General features: G+C 45.7%; 1 protein-coding gene across 2 annotated transcripts in view; it reads right to left on the reverse strand.

Moving 5' to 3' along the window:
- Cyrib (CYFIP related Rac1 interactor B) overlaps positions 1-19,445 on the reverse strand; it is a 132,340-nt gene that overhangs the window by 76,664 nt on the left and 36,231 nt on the right. For both annotated transcript variants that reach the window (XM_036207934.1, XM_036207932.1), the window contains exon 2: positions 14,564-14,616. The gene's annotated coding sequence lies outside the window, so the exon portion shown is untranslated. The remainder of the gene's footprint in view (positions 1-14,563; positions 14,617-19,445) is intronic.

Consider the following 19,445-nt stretch of genomic DNA (forward strand, 5'->3'; position numbering starts at 1 on the left):
CTCTCCACTCTAAGTAAGTTGAGGATCCCCTGCCTAGGGAATGGGGCCACTCACAGTGGGTGGGTCTTCCCTCCTCAACTAATGAAGTCAAGATAATCACCTACATACATGCCCACAAACCAATTGGTTCTAAACAATCTAGACAATCCTTCACCAGGGACTCCAGAATGTAGCAAGCTGACAAAACTAACCACGGCAGCATGCAGAGTTTCCGATGAACTGCCGAATTTTAGACGGAAAGAACTCTGAAAGTCATCTTTAGTCTACTATTTTACATTAAAAAAACAAACAAAACCTGAGTACCCAAGGTGTCAAGGAACCAGTCCACAGCTGGATATGAGGAGGGCAATCAAAACTGTCCACCCCACCAGACTGGGATCTAGGCCATGAAGTTCACAGAGGTTTATGTCTACACTGCCGGAGAACAACTGAGTTCATCTTCAAAGGTCAGTCTGACTCCCTGAGGCATGAACAAGAGTCCTGTTTCTTTAAAAAAAATAAAATAAAATAAAATAATAATAATAATAATAATAATAATAATGGCTCCTAATTAGCAGTGTGCAAACTTTGGTATGGTGTCTGGTATGGTTTTCAGGGCAAATGGAGGAGGGGAAATCAATGAAGTTATCCTTATCTAGCCTTCCACCAATGAAATGTAAAAAAAAAAACAAAACCTTAGGAGACTTGTGTGTGTGTTGCATGATGAGAAACGCAAGTAGAAATGCCCACTGATGTACATTTCCAGTCTCCCACTGTTAATATTCTGATCCCGCCCCTTGGCGTCACCCTGTGTCCTGCCCTAAAAGTCTCTTTTTAAGGAAAAACTCCGCCCATTTCTATCTCTTCTCCCCTTTTTTCTCCCACGAGGTGTGCACCTCTTGAGCCCCTCGCCCCCCTCTCTGTCTCTCCCTTTCCCTCTTTCTCTCCCCAGCCTCTTCCCCTCACCAAATAAAACTCTTCACTGAGCGCTGTCTGCATGGCATCTCTGTCTCTCACCCGCCGTGGAGCACCTAGGCTCTACCCACCAGAACCTCCCGCCAGCACGTGTAATATCCTAACACCCATGCTAGTGGGGAATGGAGCCACTCTTGATGGAATTCTAGGCTGACTGCTGAGCGCCAGTTAGCATCTTCTTTGCTGCTGGGCCTTTGTCCAGTCCTTTCACCCTCCCAGGAGCACCTTCCTACCGTTCTCCCACCTCCCAACAGAACTCTTACATCAAGGCTGCAGCCAGAAATCTCTACACATGTTCCATATGCATGGCTCCTCTTTTTTTTTTTTTTTTTTTTCCGAGACAGGGTTTCTCTGTGTAGCTTTGTGCCTTTCCTGGAACTCGCTTTGGAGACCAGGCTGGCCTCGAACTTACAGAGATCCGCCTAGCTCTGCCTCCTGAGTGCTGGGATTAAAGGCGTGCACCACCACCACTCGGGCCGTGGCTCCTCTTTTTCACTTCATGGTAATCCACAGCCCTATTTATGCCTCCCATCCCTCTGGGAAGGTATCAAACACACGAGCAACGGGATAAGGTTTACAAAGCACCAGGCACTGAGAAAAGTCCTGCTAAAACACAAGACGTGGTGTTATTAATTTATTTAATCTAGTTTCTTGAGACACATACAGCGGTTTGCAGGCCAGAATCAACCAACCCAAGATTAATAGCCTACTTTACTGTGTTCTTTTTCTCCTTCTAAGCCACAAGTCAAAATAAACTCACCCTCAATGTACAACTCTGCAAAATATGGCTTTGGATATTGACTCCCGAATCCACTGTGGTTATTAAAAGGATGGCTGTATTCAACAGGATGTGGACAGGTTATGCTGTGGTAACAACAACAACAACAGAAACCTCAATCTCAGACTAAGGATAACCGCAGTGGTCTCTCAGGGACAAGCAAGGTAAGCCCAGCGGCCTCCTCTTTCTGGCCTTTACCTGTCAGTCTGGGTCAGCCCACTCTACAGATACCAGTTTGAAGGTACAGCCCCTCCTGTCCTTCTCCAGCCTCCCACAGAGAGCACAGGGAAGACTAACTAAGGGGAGGAACATTTGTAAAAATTCAGTAGATGGCCTGACCTAGAGATGCCAGCCAGTAAATGCCAATGGCCATGACCATTTGTCGCTACCACAATTCCATTCCTCTCCAGACCATAATCATGTTATAGTTATCCCACAATACTATTGCAGAGCCTGTCTGCGACTTGAATCATCTGAAGAGCTTAAAAACTGTGGCGGAGGAGACGGCTCAGTCAGTAAAGTGTTTGCCATACGAGCATGAGTACTGCAGTTGGATCCTCAGCACTAACATCGAATTTTTAAAGCTTTGTAGGAGATGCTTCTCTGCAGACAAATTTGGAAACCATGGCCATAGAGGCAGCAAGATGTATATGCATATACATATATATATTAGCATGTACACACATAACGCAAGATGGCCCTTCCCAGGAGCCATCAATCCCGTTCTCTAGGAACAGAGGTTATAACTGCTAATGTATCAGAGTAAAGCCAGGCTCCTCTATAGTAAGCCCCTCTCAATTTCACACCTAATAACAGCTATCAATGTCATCCTCCTGGATCACAGCATGCTCAACAACCTTTTGTTTAGAAATAAAATGACTTTCTCTGACATTTAACCCTAAGCCTTTTACCCACAGGCATTTCTTCATATCCAATTTGACTTCACACCTTTTCTAGGCCCAGCTGAACCACTGTCCAGAGTAATCAGAATCCCCAAATTAAACAGATGGGAATGGATGGAAGTAAATCGGGGGGATGATGTCCACCAGTGGTTATTTATTAGGAATAGAAGCTGAGCTTTGAACATCTCTTTGTCCGTGACCCAGAATGGTAAGCAGAGAACTTAAGGGACATCTGGACAGGTAACACACCATTGAGTAATGAGCTGGGGAAGCGGGCAAACAGACTTGGAACTCACAAAAAAGGACAGCACCTAAGTTACTGTTGGAGTTTTTGTCAACTTAGCACAAACTTAGACATGCCCGAGAAGAAGGAACCTCAGCTGAGAAATTGCCTCATTCAGACTAGCCTATAGAAGTAGTTTTCAACTTGTGGGTCGCGAGCCCTTTGGGGGTCAAGTGACCCTTTCACAGAGGTGACATATTAGATATCCTGCATATCAGATACTTAGATTACATTTCATAACAGTAGCAAAATTATAGCTATGAAGTAGTAATGAAAATAATTTTATGGTGGAGGGGGTCACCACAACATGAGGAACTGTATTAAAGGGTCGCAGCATTACGAAAGTTGAGAACCTCCGGCCTATGGGCCTGTCTAGGAGGCATTCCCTTAATAGTTAGTCAATGTAGGAAGGCCAAGTCCACTAAGAGCTATCCCATCCCTGGGCAGGTGGGCCTGGGCCAAATAAGAATGGTACCTGCCCAAGCCAGGGAAAGGGAGATGGTAAGCAAGCTTCTCCCGTGGTCTCTCCTGCAGTTCCTGCCTTGGCTTCCCTGATGATGGAGAGACTGCATCCTGTAAGCGAAAGAAACCCTTTCCTCCTCCAGCTTGCTTTGGGTCATGGTGTTTATCACAGCAACAGAAAGCTAACCAGGACACTTGCAAAACCTCATTTGTCAGCTAGACACCAGCTGCCATTTGGATTTCCCCAATTGTATTTCACTTCTCTCAGGATAAATGTGTTTACCAGGAGAGAAGAGAGGCGAGGGGGGCCTATAAACAAGCAGGTGCCCTTTCACCCGGGTGCTAGGATCAGGGCATGCATGCCATGCACGCACAGGGCACAGCATTCCGTCCCACACCAGCACAAAGTGATTTCAGCACATCCTCTCCCTGCCCTGTGGGATGTTGTCTCTGCAGTGTCTGGAGAAAACCAGAAAACCCAGTTTGTTTGCCTTTGCTTTGGCAGCTTAATTTAGGACTCCCACTAGCTTCATGTAAACTCTCTGCCGACATGAAAAGACATTCTGCATTGTTGAAGGCACAGTTAACTTGGGCCCAAGGGAAGGAGGCATTGTATAGATTACATAATGGTTACTCTACTGCTTTAAAAAAAAAAAACAAACAAACAAATGGCAGCCTCCAGCAGAAAAGTTAAAAGACGAGAAAACTCATTTTTGTAAAAGTATCTGAAAGCGACCAAGTCTTCCCAAGCATTTTGAGTCAACAATGGATCTGCTTTTCTTGGGGGCTCATTCAATTATCTGTTACTTCCCTGAGCCCGGGGAAAAGAGACATCCTCCCATCTACAGTTCCCTGACGGAAGAAGACAGGCAGGATTCTCCTAATAAAAGCTGCAAATGAAAAGCAGTAACTACTCCCAAGGCCCTGCTTATTGTGAAGAATCATTAGAAACCCCCTTTTAGGGCCTCTATTAAGAATCTATTTTCTCTACAAACCATCCCAAAAGGGAAATAGAGTGGGATCCACAAGCCCAGACACATCTGGCTGGCTTCCTAGGGCCTGATTGCCAGCAGCAACCTAACCTCCCCTACACTGGTTTCCTCATATATAAAATGGTAATAATTGCCCATCTCACAGAAATATGAGAAGTCACTGTGAAAATGTGTAAAATGGAACCAGGCGGTGATGGCGCATGCCTTTAATCCCAGCACTCGGGAGGCAGAGGCAAGTGCATCTCTCTGAGTTTGTAGCTAGCCTGGGCTACAGAGTAAGTTCCAGGAAAGACAAAAAACCAAAAAGAAAGAAAGAAAGAAAGAAAGAAAGAAAGAAAGAAAGAAGGAAGGAAGGAAGGAAGGAAGGAAGGAAGGAAGGAAGGAAGGAAGGAAGGAAGGAAGAAAATGTGTAAAATGTTGAGCATTCAAAAACCTATCAATGTCCATTTATTCCAACATGAATTTGTTATGAGAAGAGTGACCAGCGTCCTGACACATCTTGTTGTGTTTCCATCCTTGCCTGGAGACCACTTGGAGACTGTCACTGCCTCTCAGTAGCAGCATCTCCTCCACTCATCAGGAGCCATGCAGACTTGTCTTCAATTCCTAGGGTGGGTCCTGAATGGCCTAAGACAATGCTATCCTCTCCTCTACCACTGTATTGGTCTGAGACATGGATGCAGGTCCCGAGAGAATCCAACCAGAGGGAAGAGTAGAAACTTTGTTCAAGGACTCTGCAGAGAGATGGTAGCTCTCTCCTTTAAGCTATTGTGAAGGATGGGACCGTGAGAACAAACAAAGCCAGGAGTCAGAAGTGCAGAGCCCAGAGATCAGAAAGAAACAAAGCCAGGGCCCAGATCACAGAGTACCTGAAACCCACCCTGCTTCCACATATGTCAATCACTTTCCTGCTTCTACCAGTTACCCCAAATGATTGGGAAGTTCTGCAGCTTGCAGTTCAGAGCATTCCACCTGACCTATCCTGAATGATTCACTACACAATAGATGAGGCAGAAATGTAAGCACATTTCTGATGATTTAACTCAGACTTCATGTTCTCTCTCAGAGGACACAAATAGGTCTTGGTTGCCCTGGATCTTAGGACTTAATAGCTTTTCTATACATAGGCCCTCAAACAAGTATTTTTCCAAATAAATGAATGGAATGAAACTATCAAATAACCTGGAGTTTCAGAAGCATTTAAAGCCGCAGGCTCTAGCTGGTGCATAAAAAGGAAGCCCCAGGTGTGGAGCCGTATCTGAGCCTGGGATCAAATCATAGGCACAGCCAAGCTCCAGCTCCCTGCTCTGTTCTGCACAATGGGGTAATTATACCTGTCTCCCTGGGTTAAAGAAGCCATGACAAGGAACAGGAGAGACCACACTCACACAGTACGTATTTCCCTCCCTTTCTGCAGTTGACCTTCTTGCGTACCATGGGCTCTGCTCTAGGGTTCAGAAACCAAGGTTATCATAAGTGCACAATGGTAGACTGCACAGATAGCCCCAGGAAAGTGAAAAGCAAGAAGGCATGCCTCGAGCCCCCCATCCCATCACCCACATACATTCATGTTAAGAGCAGCAACCCACGAGAGTATATTCATTAGCCGGGTAGTGGTGGTGGTGGTGGTGGTGGTGGTGGTGGTGGTGGTGGTGGTGGTGGTGGCGGCGGCGGCGGCGGCGGCGGCGGCGGCGGCGGCGCACACCTTTAATCCCAGTACTTGGGAGGCAGAGGCAGGTGGATCTCTGTGAGTTCGAGACCAGCCTGGTCTACAGAGCGAGTTCTGAGATAGATCCAAAGAAATCCTGTCTCAAAAAAACAAAATAAAACAAACAAACAAACAAAGTATACATTAAACAAGGTCTCCAGCTATCAGCTGTGCTATCTGCTAGACTTGTGTGGCTGTCAATACCACACCACAGCCCCACATGCTCCTAGAGGGTTGAGTAACAACCAGAAAGGATGTGGAACTCAGCTCAACTGAAACTCCAGGGAAGCAAGGGCTTGCCTCATTCACTGGCACCCAAAAAGCACCCCATGAAATCACTCCTCAGTACCTGACTGGGTACCCAAAAGAGTGGACATGCAGAAGGCAATGAAATCAACACTCTGAGAATAGATCTTAATGAAACCCTGACGTACACAGTGCTGCCTGCCAGGCAGACAGCCGTCAACCCCAAGACCTAGACATTAAAGGGGGGTTTGAGCCTGGCAGAAGACAGAACTCTGACCCCATCAATGCCCACGCCTCTGAAATTCTCTAAGACCATTTCTTTTCCTGACAAACACAAATTATCAAGACTAACTAAGACCTAGGTAGCGTGATGTGTAACTCTAATGCCTGTACTCAGGAGGCTGAGGCAGGGGGACTGCGGAGAATTCAAAGGCTACCCAACCAAACTCAATCTCAAAATAAACAAGCATATAAACATGTAAGCTTCCAAATGCAATGTAACAAGAGAAAAAGAACTGAAAGGCATATCAAAATGTTAATTACAGTTCGTCTTAGATAGTGAAGTTATTAAAGACTTTCAGGGGTGAACATGGGGAGATCAGAAAACAACTTGCAGAAACAACTTGGTTCGCTCCTTCTACCTGTGCATCCTGGATATTGAATTGAGGTCATTAGGTTTGGCACCAAGCAACTTTTATCCACTGAGACATCTGGCTGGCCCATTTTGGGATTTTCCATAGTCAGCACAAATTGATTTTCTAATAAAAATTAAAGTGTCTATCCCAGCACAGAGTAAGGGACTCAACCATAGCTCCTGCCCTGACAATGTCCTTCAGACACCTAGAAACAGCTATCACATGTCTGTCTTATGTTTCTTGTTAAATATTTCAGTTAATTTAGCGGCTGGATTTCAAAGCTGGATCCCTCCTCTTTACAAAGCTCCATCTGTTAAGCCCAGAGCATGTACCGTACAACCAGCACTCACTCTCACCCTCCTCTGCTCATTCCTCTGCTCATTCACTCAGCAAGTAAACACTAATTAAAAACCTACCACGCTGGACATCCTTTGCTCTTGCCTATCTATCATTCAAACACAATTCCCAGACTGCCTTAGGGAATGAGCACCTTGCCTCATTCTCTGTCCCTATGCCCCAAGAGACCTGCAGACCCCAGCCTAACTTCTCCAGGGGCGGGCACTGGGCCTAGAATGGCCATCGGAGTACTGAGTACATTTGGCAAGACAGACTGTTTGGGGGATGTGCATGTTATCCAGAGGGGCGGGGGAACCTCACACAGTAAGATCGACTCTGAGACTTTCTGCTGGGTTATTAGGAAGGCGACCTTTCTAAACCTGCCAGAACTGCTATCTGATGCCACAATGTGGAAAGGAAACGTATTTCATCAAGAGATGGAGAAAATGTCTAGACTTGGCAAGACTTTAAGCTTTGGATTCTATGCCTCGAATTTTATCTTCCAACTTTTCAGCTAAATAAACAATCAAATCTTCTCTCTACAGAAGCCAGCTCAAGCTGGAGTCATTTGGAAAGGGAAAGAACCCTGACAAGAGGGGTCTGAATTTCTGGGAGACCATGAAGCAAGTTGACCCACGCCACCTTCCCAGGCTGACAATCTGACATGGAGATAGCACCTTTCCTACAGCTATGGAAAGCCAATAAGATAACAGCCAAATTCAATTCTACACAGTGCAACATGAGCATTAAAAGGGGCATCAGCAAAGGGGTCTCCCAGGGCAACAGTACTTAAGCCTGCTTTCCATCCCTACCCAGGCAATGAAGACAGAGTAGCTGTCTGAGGGAGTCAGATAACACTGTTGATTCACATCCCTCATCCAGGAAACTAAAACCCCGAGTCCCCGCTTGCAGAGTGGGCAATGATATGCCAAGCCAAGCGCCTAATGGAACTCCGAATGAACCCCCGAAACACTGCCTTGAGAGATATGAAAAATGCCATGGCCAAATAACCATCACTCGGGGACACGTGACAGAGGAAGTGATACCCTTAACACCTAGGTTGGGTTCCTGCCATCTCCTCCAGAAGAGGAAGCCACCTACCATCACCCTCTCCTGACTCTGTAAGCTGGTTGGCATCCCTGTCCCCACACCTATTGGGTTATTGTTCACCAAATCACAGCAAGTTGCCATCAAAACCTTTCAAGATGGATAACCCACTTAGGGAACTGTACCAAGGGAGAGACAAGAGGAGAAACCTCTGGTCTGATAAAACAGCTCATGAGTTCGATATGTGGCCAACCGCGGTAAACAACAACAGTGAGAGCTCCTCCGGGAACATCTATTTTGCTAAGAAAGGCCATAAATGTTCTTTGTCAGTGCACAGAAGCCAGTGTCTGGGGGCCTTTGATGATACATCCTCTACAGGCGGTGGGCAGATCAAATAAGTCTAAAAAGGATGGCACAGTGGGACAAATTCTCACCTTCCTGGCTTGCTAAATGCGTCAGGGATTCCTTTGTACCAGAAACAAGAGTTCTGACTTTGCAGCACAGACAGGCTTCACGTTGAGACAATTAATCCTGACGGAATACACCACCATGTAATCCAGGGGGTGAGGGCTGCCAAAGGTTAGTGGCAGGTGGCGGGGAAGCTTGAGATGCCTTCTGAGCCCCTTGGATGGCTAAGCAATGATTGTGTAAACTTGTTTATAACAATGCCTCTAAAGCCACAAAACTCCCTCTACTGCATGCCAGGACTTGACGAAAGTCTCTCAGTGTCTCTCTCTCTCTCTCTCTCTCTCTCTCTCTCTCTCTCTCTCTCTCTCTCACACACACACACACACACACACACACACACACACACACACACTGAAAATGAGAGTCACATATTTATCACCTATTTACTGGATGGCTCAATGGAGAAACCTCCAGTGGCAGATGTGTGAACTAGACCAGATAACACAGAGAAAGGCCCAGCCAGTGCTCAGCACTGGTTCCCTCCCCACTGGAGACTTGCTAAGTCCCTCTAAAAGTGGGAAGGGCTCTCCTGTGCGAGGCTCCCCAAGCAGGTTTGTTTTTGTCCTGTGATGGAATTCCTCTATATAGCCCAGGCTGGCCTTTCACTCTGCCTGCCTTTCCAAGCACGTGGATTATCAGCACGTGCCTAGTCCTAAGTAGCTTTTTAGCCACAATTGATTCTTCACCAAAAAGCAATATGTGACCAAGCATGGCAGTATAACTCTTATAATCTCATGACTCAACTGAGGGAGAAGGATCACAAGTTCTAGGCTGTTCTGGGATAGAACACAAGTTATAAATTAGCCTGGGATATAAAACATGGCATGTTTCCAGCTGTGCTCCAAGCAGAGCTAAGCAAGTATGCATGCTGTGTATGAAGGCAGATATGGATAAACATTCTTTAACACATATATGAATGCCGACCGCATATACTTTTCCAGACATTGCTTTTCTTACAACTCAAAAATATATCCTGGCTACCTTATAAGCTGCTGGTTAGCAAAGCCCCAAACGATACAGACTCTTGCTTTTTGATGGCCCACTGACACGAGATTGTAAGACCTCTCTACAGAGGACACCATACACCTTGGTTGCAAGTTAGAGAAATCAAGCTGTAACTGAGCAGGAAGCTTCCTCCCTGCTCTCTAGCTTTCCTGATGATGAAAGATGCTATGCTGGTTACTGATAAGGAACAGGAATCAGCAGTCTTGCTCCACTGGGAACACTACGGATTGCAACAGCATTAATTAATCTGCCAGGCAAGAAGTCCCCATGCCTGCAACAGTGGCATCATTGTTACGGGGCACCCAACTTTTCTATGATGAGACTTGAGACCATATGACAAGATCATATGACAATTCCACAAGACAGAGTTCCCAGCTGACACTGCAAACCCCATCAAGAACCCATGCCTGGAAGGAAGGTCATAAACCTGGGAGGATGGGGACTTAACACTAGTTTTTAGCTAAACTGACATGGTGTCAGACTGTCTCCTAAACCTTTGTTTATATCCAGACACACACTACTCTCAACCTCAATCAGAGAAGCTTCTCTTTGCAATGAATGGATGGTGGTAGTGAAAGGAGGGGCTTATGGCTGTTCAAGGTTCTGAGAAAAAGGGATGGGCGAGTGTTCAGCCCTCAAAAGGACATTTCTAGTCCTCCTTCTAACACTCAGGGAACATTATGGAAGAGCGAGAAAAGAATGGGAGAGCCACAAGGTAAGAGGAAGGACTACAAAATGCTATCTCTTGGACATGACACAGATAAGGCGAACATGAACTCACTGCAGCTACAGTTGTCTGAACTGGGTCCACACAGGACTGGTTCTGTCAATAGTCAGTCATCGGTGATAGAGGGACATATGGGACTTACCCCTCCCTGATGAACTAGTGGCTATTGATGGATTCTGAAGGAGGAGTCAATGTCCTCAACTGTCACAGAACAAATTTAATTAACAACAAAAAAGATATAGTTGAGAACCCATTTTTTTTTTTCCGGTTTGGTTTTCCAAGACAGGGTTTGGTTTCTCTTTGTAGTTTTGGAGCCTATCCTACAACTCACTCTGTTAACCAGGCTGGCTCGAACTCACAGAGATCCGCCTGCCTCTACCTCCCAAGTGCTGGGATTGAAGGTGTGAGGCACCACCGCCCAGCAAGAACCTATTTCTTGTTAGCATATAGGCTTACTACTTTGAACAACAGCACTGATGACATTTTACTTTAGGGATATACATTCAATCAATCTCTCATTAACACATATCTAAGTTGCTCCCAAGGTCTTGCTATGACAATAAAGCACTTGAGGCACTGAGACAGGAGGATCACAAGTTGGAGACCAGTCCGGGTTACACAGCAAATTCCAGGGAAACTTAGGCTCCATCATGAGAATCTGCTGCAAAACAAAACATAACAAAACAAAATCTTGACATAGAACTGCAGAGTCAGAGAGCACGTTCACTTGGAACTCCATAGAGACTGCCAGGTGCTCTTCAAAGTGCAATAATCTCACTCCAGCCAACAGTACAAGGACTATGCCATGCCTCTACCCACACTCACAAAGGGCTGCCTTCCTGTTTTGTTTTCAAGTACAGGGGGGAAAAGAAGGGCAGAACTCTGCTCCTGTCCCATTGTCTCTTCTTGCCCCTATGAATCACCCGTGACATTACTACTTCCTGGAAATTCCACTCCTAGGTGCACAACCCAGAAGCAGAGCTTAAAATAGCATGAACATGTGAGCCAATGGTATGCCGGAGCCAGATCATGTCGTTTCAAGAGACCTGACCACGTTCACAGCTTTTCAACTCCAAGTTCAGAGACAGTGTTGCCAGCCTGAAACCAGTCATGAGGGGAATGTTTACACCATAGAAATCAGCAAATTCAGGGCTAGAGAGTGGCTCGGTGGTTAAGAACACTGGCTGCTCTTCCAGAGGACCTGGGTTCGATGCCAGCATTCACACCGGAAACTCTAGTTCCAGAGGATTTGATGCCCTCTTCTGGCCTCCATGGACGCTGCACACATGGGGTGCACAGACAAACATAGGCAAAACGTCCACACACATCAAAAGTAAAGTTAAAAAATAAAAATTAATCTAAAAAAATAAGTCACCGGGCGGTGGTGGTGCATGCCTTTAATCCCAGCACTCAGGAGGCAGAGGCAGGGGGATCTCTGTGAGTTCAAGGCCAGCCTGGGCTACCAAGTGAGTTCCAGGAAAGGCGCAAAGCTACACAGAGAAACCTTGTCTTGAAAAACCAAAAAAAGAAGAAGGAGGAGGAGGAGGAGAAGAAGACAATGAAGAAGTAGTAGTCACCAAATGCTACACACCAGCCTTTTTTTTTCCCTTTCCTCAGACAGACAGCTGTAAACATTGATCGGCACATCAATATATACTACAGTGGAAACTGAGGCTCTGCCTCCCTTCACTGAGTGTCTTATTTTATTGTTTTTAACTGTGACTGCCGTAGAGAAACTCTTTTTTCTTTTTAAGGGAGTTGGTGAAATATCCTTAAGGCTTGAGTTTGTGTTTGTGGTATGTGTTAGACCAATTTTCATGTTAACTGTTCAGGCTGAATGATATCATGTCATAAGTAATAAAAATACAGACTCCACAAATATGTATACATATTTATAGTACAGTATCAAGTTTTTTTTTTTTTTATTTCTTGTGGGTAACATTCTTTCAATTAAAGGTAAACTTCCAGATAGTGAAGTTTTTTGGCCTCGTTTTCATAAATAAATCAGACCTTCAAGCCTCCTGGATATTAATTCTACCTTCTATCAAGCCTCACTTCTAGATTCCCTATAGAATGAAAACCCCAGTCATTGGAATCTTGGACTACAAAAGCCCCACGTACGTCATAGCTTTTGCTCACACATACCCACTGGCTTACATGTCTCTCTGAATTTCTGGTGGATTCTGGAATATCCATTCTTACAGACTCCCCAAGAAGTAATGCTTATACATCCATCATCTATGCATTAGTACTGGGAAGTATTTGTGCAAATCAGCTTGGTATATATATCACACCAACCACAGACTTCCAGGTCACCAAATCCAATATAACCACTCATTCATGCTTCAGTTCTACTGGCATTAAAATAATAGCTTACAGGCTGCCAATATGGCTCAGCAAGTAAAGGCACTTACTATACAAGCCTGGGGGCCTGAGTCCAATCACTAGAACCCACACAGAGGGGAGCAGAGAGAACAGACTCAAAAGTTGTCTCCTGACCTCTCTCTACATGTGCATACATGCTGTCCCCTCCCCACTCGATAATAAACATAAAATGTTTATGAAACGCAGATTACTCCAGATTTAGCATCTAATGTCAGCATGTAATATAAAAACTGAAAATTCCAAAGTGGTTCCAAATCCCATAAGCCCTCACACTGAAGACTGGCAGATTATCTTTTAGGACATACAACGCAGTCTTTCTTTAGCTGAGCACCCATATGAAAGCTGTTTTGGATTTAGGGGGCATGCTGTGTGATAATTCAAATGTAGAAAAATACAGGAGACACTTGATGGCACAAGATGCTCAAATTTAGCCAGGCGACGGTGACACATGCCCTTAATCCCAGCACTCGGGAGGCAAAGCCAGGTGAATCTTTGTGAGTTTGAGGTCAGCCTAGTCTACAGAGCGAGATCCAGGACAGGCACCAAAACTACACGGAGAAACCCTGTTTCAAAAAACCAAAATAATAATAATAATAATAATAATGATGATGATGATGAAAAAAAAGATGCTCAAATTTTAAAAGGCCCCAAGAAGAAAGACTACCAGGAAGAATGGCAGATCCATTCTTACTCTACGACAGATGCCCACCAGGAGAAATGACATGATCACCTACGCTACTGAAAGTGTGTTTGTCTTCAGTTTGTTTTGTTGAACAATTATGTTCCATCTGTGTATGTTAAAAACAAGAACACAATAAAGATCACCGTGGTGCCTGTTACTCAGCTAATACTAAGGAGTATCCTAGAATGCCGGGAATACTGAGTCTCCTGATTTGTGGCAGTTAAACTGGGTATGATTTCATCCAGCTGTAAGATTAAGATCTGTGTTTTACCGCATGCACAGCCCCATCAAAATACACATGAAAAGCATGCCTGAGCAGAGGCTGCCAGGGAACACTACAGGAAGGGTTCCATGCAATGGCGAAGCCTCACCACAATTTGGCCAGCCTCATGGAAGATGGTGAGTAGGCCAAGAGGCACAGGAAGAGGAGACAGAAGATGTAAGTGCCCTGCCAGCTAGGGGGCACTGGAGATCAAAGGGAATGTCTTCTCATAGGTGCCCTCATGTTAACCTATTACATGGGTTAACAGCACTGGCTTGCAAGCCAGGTGTGAATACTGAATCTGCCCCCAATAACAGAGGGACCGGGGCAAAGTACTTCTTTCCCATGAACTTCAGCTTTGTAGAGTTGTTGTGAGAGCTGACTGGAGTAGTGACTGCATATTGTCTATGTTCCAAAAGTCTTTGCTGCCACTGTTACCTAGGACAGGAAGTACAGAAGGATCACCATCGCTCCAAAGCTAGCCACTTAAATTACGATTCTGACTCAATCACCTGCAGATTCTCAACATTCGCGGGTAAAAGGGAAAAAACAATGCATCACGTGCTGTCACACAGGGCAGAGATGCTTGTACTGAAGTGAAAGCCACCTCCTGGCCACTGCTGCCCACAGAGTGAGGAGTGCAGGACTGAGCGCCAGGTGGCCAGGGCCCCATGCCAACTCCGTTACTTACCAAAGTGGTCACCTCGAAGGAATTACTGAAACTCCAGGCCTCAGTTTCTTCTCCTGTAAAAGAGCAACAGCAAGGATTAAGCAGGCTACCACAGCCCTCAGCACTCTATAAAAGTCTCTAGTAATCCTAGCCTTCGCTAGTACTTTTTCCCCTTCCAATACTAGCTAGTACTACGGCCTGAGAAGAATTTTAAGTACCATTTATACAGACCATGGCAAAGCATCCAATCTTTTTGGCATTGTAACACGGTGTTGTCATCTACAAAGATCATGCTCAAGAATTATGTCAGTGCTAGGCATTAGAGGCAAGCACTTTGATCCGGCAGGTATGTGGGAGGCAGAGGCAGAAAGATCTCTTGTGAGTTCAAGGCCAACCTGGTCTACATAGTGAGTTCCAGGACAGCCATTGTTTGCAGGTTTGTTTTGTTTTGTTTTGTTTTTGAGCCCTGTCTCAAACAACATCAACAACAACAACAACAAAAACCTATATAATCAAGTTACAAAAATGGAAATCATACAAGGAAATGGAGAGATTGTTCAGTGGTTAAGAGGGCTGACTGCTCTTGCAGAGGACCAGGGTCCAGTTCCCATCACCCACATCAGGGGATTCACCACCACCTGTCACTCCAGTTCTATGGGATATGACACCCTCTTCTGGTCTCCACAGGCATCTGCACATATATGGCACACATAAACTCATGTAGGTAGAGCAGAGACAAGTGGATCTCTGTGAGCTCAAGGCCAGCCAGGTCTACATAATCCAGACCACCAAGAGCTAGAGGGAGACCCTATCTCAAAAAGACAAATAAATAAGCAAAATAAGACCTTTTCAAATGTCACGTTTTAAGTTAAGTTTGCAGTTCTGTGTTGGGCGACATTCAAAGCAATCTCTAGCTACATGCAGCCCATGGCACACGGCAGGCAGGAGTGCTTCTCAAACAATGTTCTCACTTAGTGCTTAAAATAGCCCTGGCCATCACAAAAGGAAGAAGAGGAGGGCGAAGAGGAGGTGGGGGAGGGGGAAGGGGAAAGGGAATGGGGGGAAGAAGATAAGAGATAGGCGGATGACGAGGGAGGAGCGGATTCTGAGCAGTAATTTGCTGATGGCTGTACACAGCAAGGGCAGAGCCCTGAACATCTATAACTCAGGGCCATTCAGGCTGGACTCCATGGTCCCAGAGATGGAGGATGGGGCCATGCTGCCCTCTGAGATTCCAAATGCTAAGTTAAAGGATCCAGGAATTTCGGGTTGCAGCAGAAGTCCCAGTCCCAGAAAAAAATGCTCAGCTCAACTTGACTCTGAACTGGTTGGTCTCAGTCATCCTGCCCCTGAGCCATTTCCTGTTCAGGGTTTCTGTTCTGCACAGAGAAGAAAGCAAACACGAGCTGTGCCCTCAGAGTTCTCTCTCAGAAACCTCTCAGAGCAAAAGCTCATGAATCAAAGAGAGTCTTCAGAAAACCAGAGTTCCGTGGCATCCCTCTTCCACCTGGCCAGCACTGAGCCTGAGAAATGGAGGCAGAGGAGTGTCTGGCCACACTCACTGCCAGATGGAGGTGGAAGAGAATGCCCCTTTTTCTGATCAAATCTTCAGCTGCCTTGGTGTTTTCACTGAGTTCATGGAGTTCCGAAACTACCGGAAGCCACTTAACCTGCTTCATTTTTATTCACAAAAGGCATGAGGCCGGGGCTCGCTGTCACAGGAGACCACTCACTGCTGCAGCCACCAAAGTGTGCTCTGCCAGCTCTGCTGCTGTTCCCAGGGCACGTGCCTTCCCCTGGCTCTTGCTGTATGCTTTACCACTTAGTTCTAAACTCATCACACATAGCATAGGGAAAGAGAAAACTCAGCTGAAAGGCTGTCTAACCCATGCTTGCAGTCATATCCTCAAATGTGTATGCACACATGTACATAAACTACAAGTATAAACCACACCATAATCACACACATATGCACACCATATACAAGTATAACCCACACCACAAATACCACACATATCATATACCTATATGTACCACACTACACACATACAAGCACACTGTATACACAGCATGTCACATGCCATAACATATCGCACATGTACAAATGAAACATATACACCACACATATATTAAACCACATATGTACATGTGTATCATACACGACACATACCATGAGTACACATCACACATATTCCACTGAAACACGTGCAGCACACATCATCCACAGTGTGACCATCTACCTACCACACACATGTACATTCATGCACATACCACATACATGAATCATACTACATGAATCACATATACAACTCATATACCCTGTATATGTATATCGCACAGCGGATACACACCATGAATAAACCACACGTGCATACACATACCATACATATTCTCACCCGTGTTATAGCAAACCACACACACACATTAGCAAATTGCACAAATGCATACTACATACACAGACACACAACTGCCACTTTCCCCATCTCTTCTTGCTCTAATTCTTTGACCAGATTTTTAGAACAGAAAATGGGGACAAGTTGTTCATTTGGGAACCTTTTTAAGGCCTTGTGCAAAGTCCTAGAAAGGAGAAAAGGCATGGGAATGCTTATGGAACTCTTGGCTTGCTTTGTTTTGGAGAACACTAAGGAAGCTGACCACTGTACAACTCAGACGCAAACCCTAAACACAGAGTATCTGTAGCAGAAGGAAGGTGATATCTAAAGACAGATGACAATTCCTCACTCCCAAGTTTCTTACAGAGAGAACCCAAACTACGGCTGCAGACTCACCACAGGCTCCAGAGCCACCTGACCTGGGCCCAGTCCCCTCTGACTTCCAGCAGTCTTGGCTTCAGTGAAGACGCATGAGTCTCCCAAGCACCCGGGGTCCAAGCAACTGTGGCCCCAGAGTGAAGCCACACACTGAACTTTCCAGCCTCCATGAGTCTCCCAAGCACCCAGGGTCCAAACAACTGTGGCCCCAGAGTGAAGCCACACACTGAGCTTTCCAGCCACCCAGGGCTCTCAAGATCAGGAACAAGTACAGAAGAGAAGCAACTACAACTAAGCAGGCCAAGAAGGCCAGAGGGGAATGAGGACCAGTGTGGGCAGGCAATGCTATTCCATTGGCTCATCCGGATGAAAGTGGTAAGGAACCAGCAGGGCTTCCCTGAAGAGGTCCTAGCCACAAGGACAGCTTCGAGACAAGGGGCAGTTGTCCAGAGGCAGGAGCCTATCCAATCTGTAAACAGCCCAGGTAAATCAAGCACAAGAGGCAGCAGGTAAGAGCTAGATACAGAGCAGGGTAGCTTCCCAGAGGAGCCTGCCTGGCCCAGGTCGGGGATGGCCCCAGCCAACCCTGGATCTCATTGGCCACCCTGCCTGGTTTATTTGGTAAGCTACAGGCCTATGGAAGACGCTGTCTCAACAAACAAAAAGGTGTAGTAGTATCAAGATTGCTGAGCGGGTCAAGATGTTTGCGGCCAAACCTGATGATTTAAATTTGATGTCCAGGACTCGCATGGTAGAAGGAGAAAATGGACTCCCCCAAGTTGACCTCTGACCTCCACACATGCGTCAGGGAGTAGCCCAATAAATAAATAAACATTTTAAAACATCAAAGCAAGGGCAAAAACAAAATGATTCAAAGGGTAAAGGTGTTTACCACACAAGCCTGTAGATCTGAGTTCAATCTTTAGAAGCCACGAAAAGACAGGAGACCTGTCTGGACAAAGTTGTCCTATGATTTCCACACTTGCACCAAGGCACAGGCTAGCACAAGGTGTGTGTGACGTGTGTGTGTCCACGTGCACACACTAATAAGAAAGAGGGCCAGTGAGAAGGCTCAGTGGGTTAAGGTGCTTGCCACCAAGTCTGACAACCTGAGTTCCACCCCTGGATCCTTGTGGTGGAGGGAGAAAACTGGCTGCTGCGAATTATTCTCTGACACACACCCCTACACACACACACACACACACACACACACACACACACACACACATGTGCAACTCCACCCCACACATGCAGAGCCTCTTAGGATGCACGTTACCTACAGGATGCTGCTGATCAATACAGCCGACGCAAAGTTGGACTATACATTAACCTGAGACATTTCAGGAAACGTTCTGTGAGCCTGCTTCATTTTCAAATTGCCTTGACGCTCCGTTCCCCACCCCACTCAATGGGAGACAGACAAAGGAAAACAGGTGCCAGTGTATTCCACATGGCGCCACAAACTCAGCTGCAGGAACTTCACAAGGTCGCTTATCGCTGCGACATTCAGGGTGGCGTTTTCTCCCGCCAGTGAAATGACTTTGCTAGCTTGCCCAGAGTTTTGGCGTGCTGCTACTGGAAGTCACCCCTGTGCAGGTAAACAGGATCCCAGAGGAAGTAACCGAAGCACCAGATGGCCCTGCGGCTCCCTAGGTGATCTCCATGAGCAGCTGGGCCTAAGAAACACCAGGCAGGCTAACTCATTAGCCCAGGGAAGCCCCTGGGAAATCTTATCTGCAAGTGAAGAACTCTTTGTAATTAAATAAAATAGCAGATGTAAAAGTACCCAGCAGTGCCTGTTACCCAGAAGACAATAAATGTTAATTAAACAAGCAAATATAATTCAAATAATTACTCCTTCCCCTCCATGAATACATCTTGGGACTTTATTGACTTGTTTATCACTTGTGGGTTTTTGGGTTGTTTGGGTTTTTTTTGTTTTTTTTTTGGTGACCATGATTCATTCTTCTCCTGATAATAAAATTATAAACTTACACCCATAACCCTGTTCCATTCCAAGATTCTTTCCCCAAGAACAGGGCTAATAAATAGTAACTGTGCATTAAACATTCACTACTTAGAATGAGTCTTCAGATTTATTTTCACTTGGAATTCACCATCATTTTTCTAAA

Source organism: Onychomys torridus, chromosome 16 (genome assembly GCF_903995425.1).
Source record: "Onychomys torridus chromosome 16, mOncTor1.1, whole genome shotgun sequence".
NCBI lineage: Eukaryota > Metazoa > Chordata > Mammalia > Rodentia > Cricetidae > Onychomys > Onychomys torridus.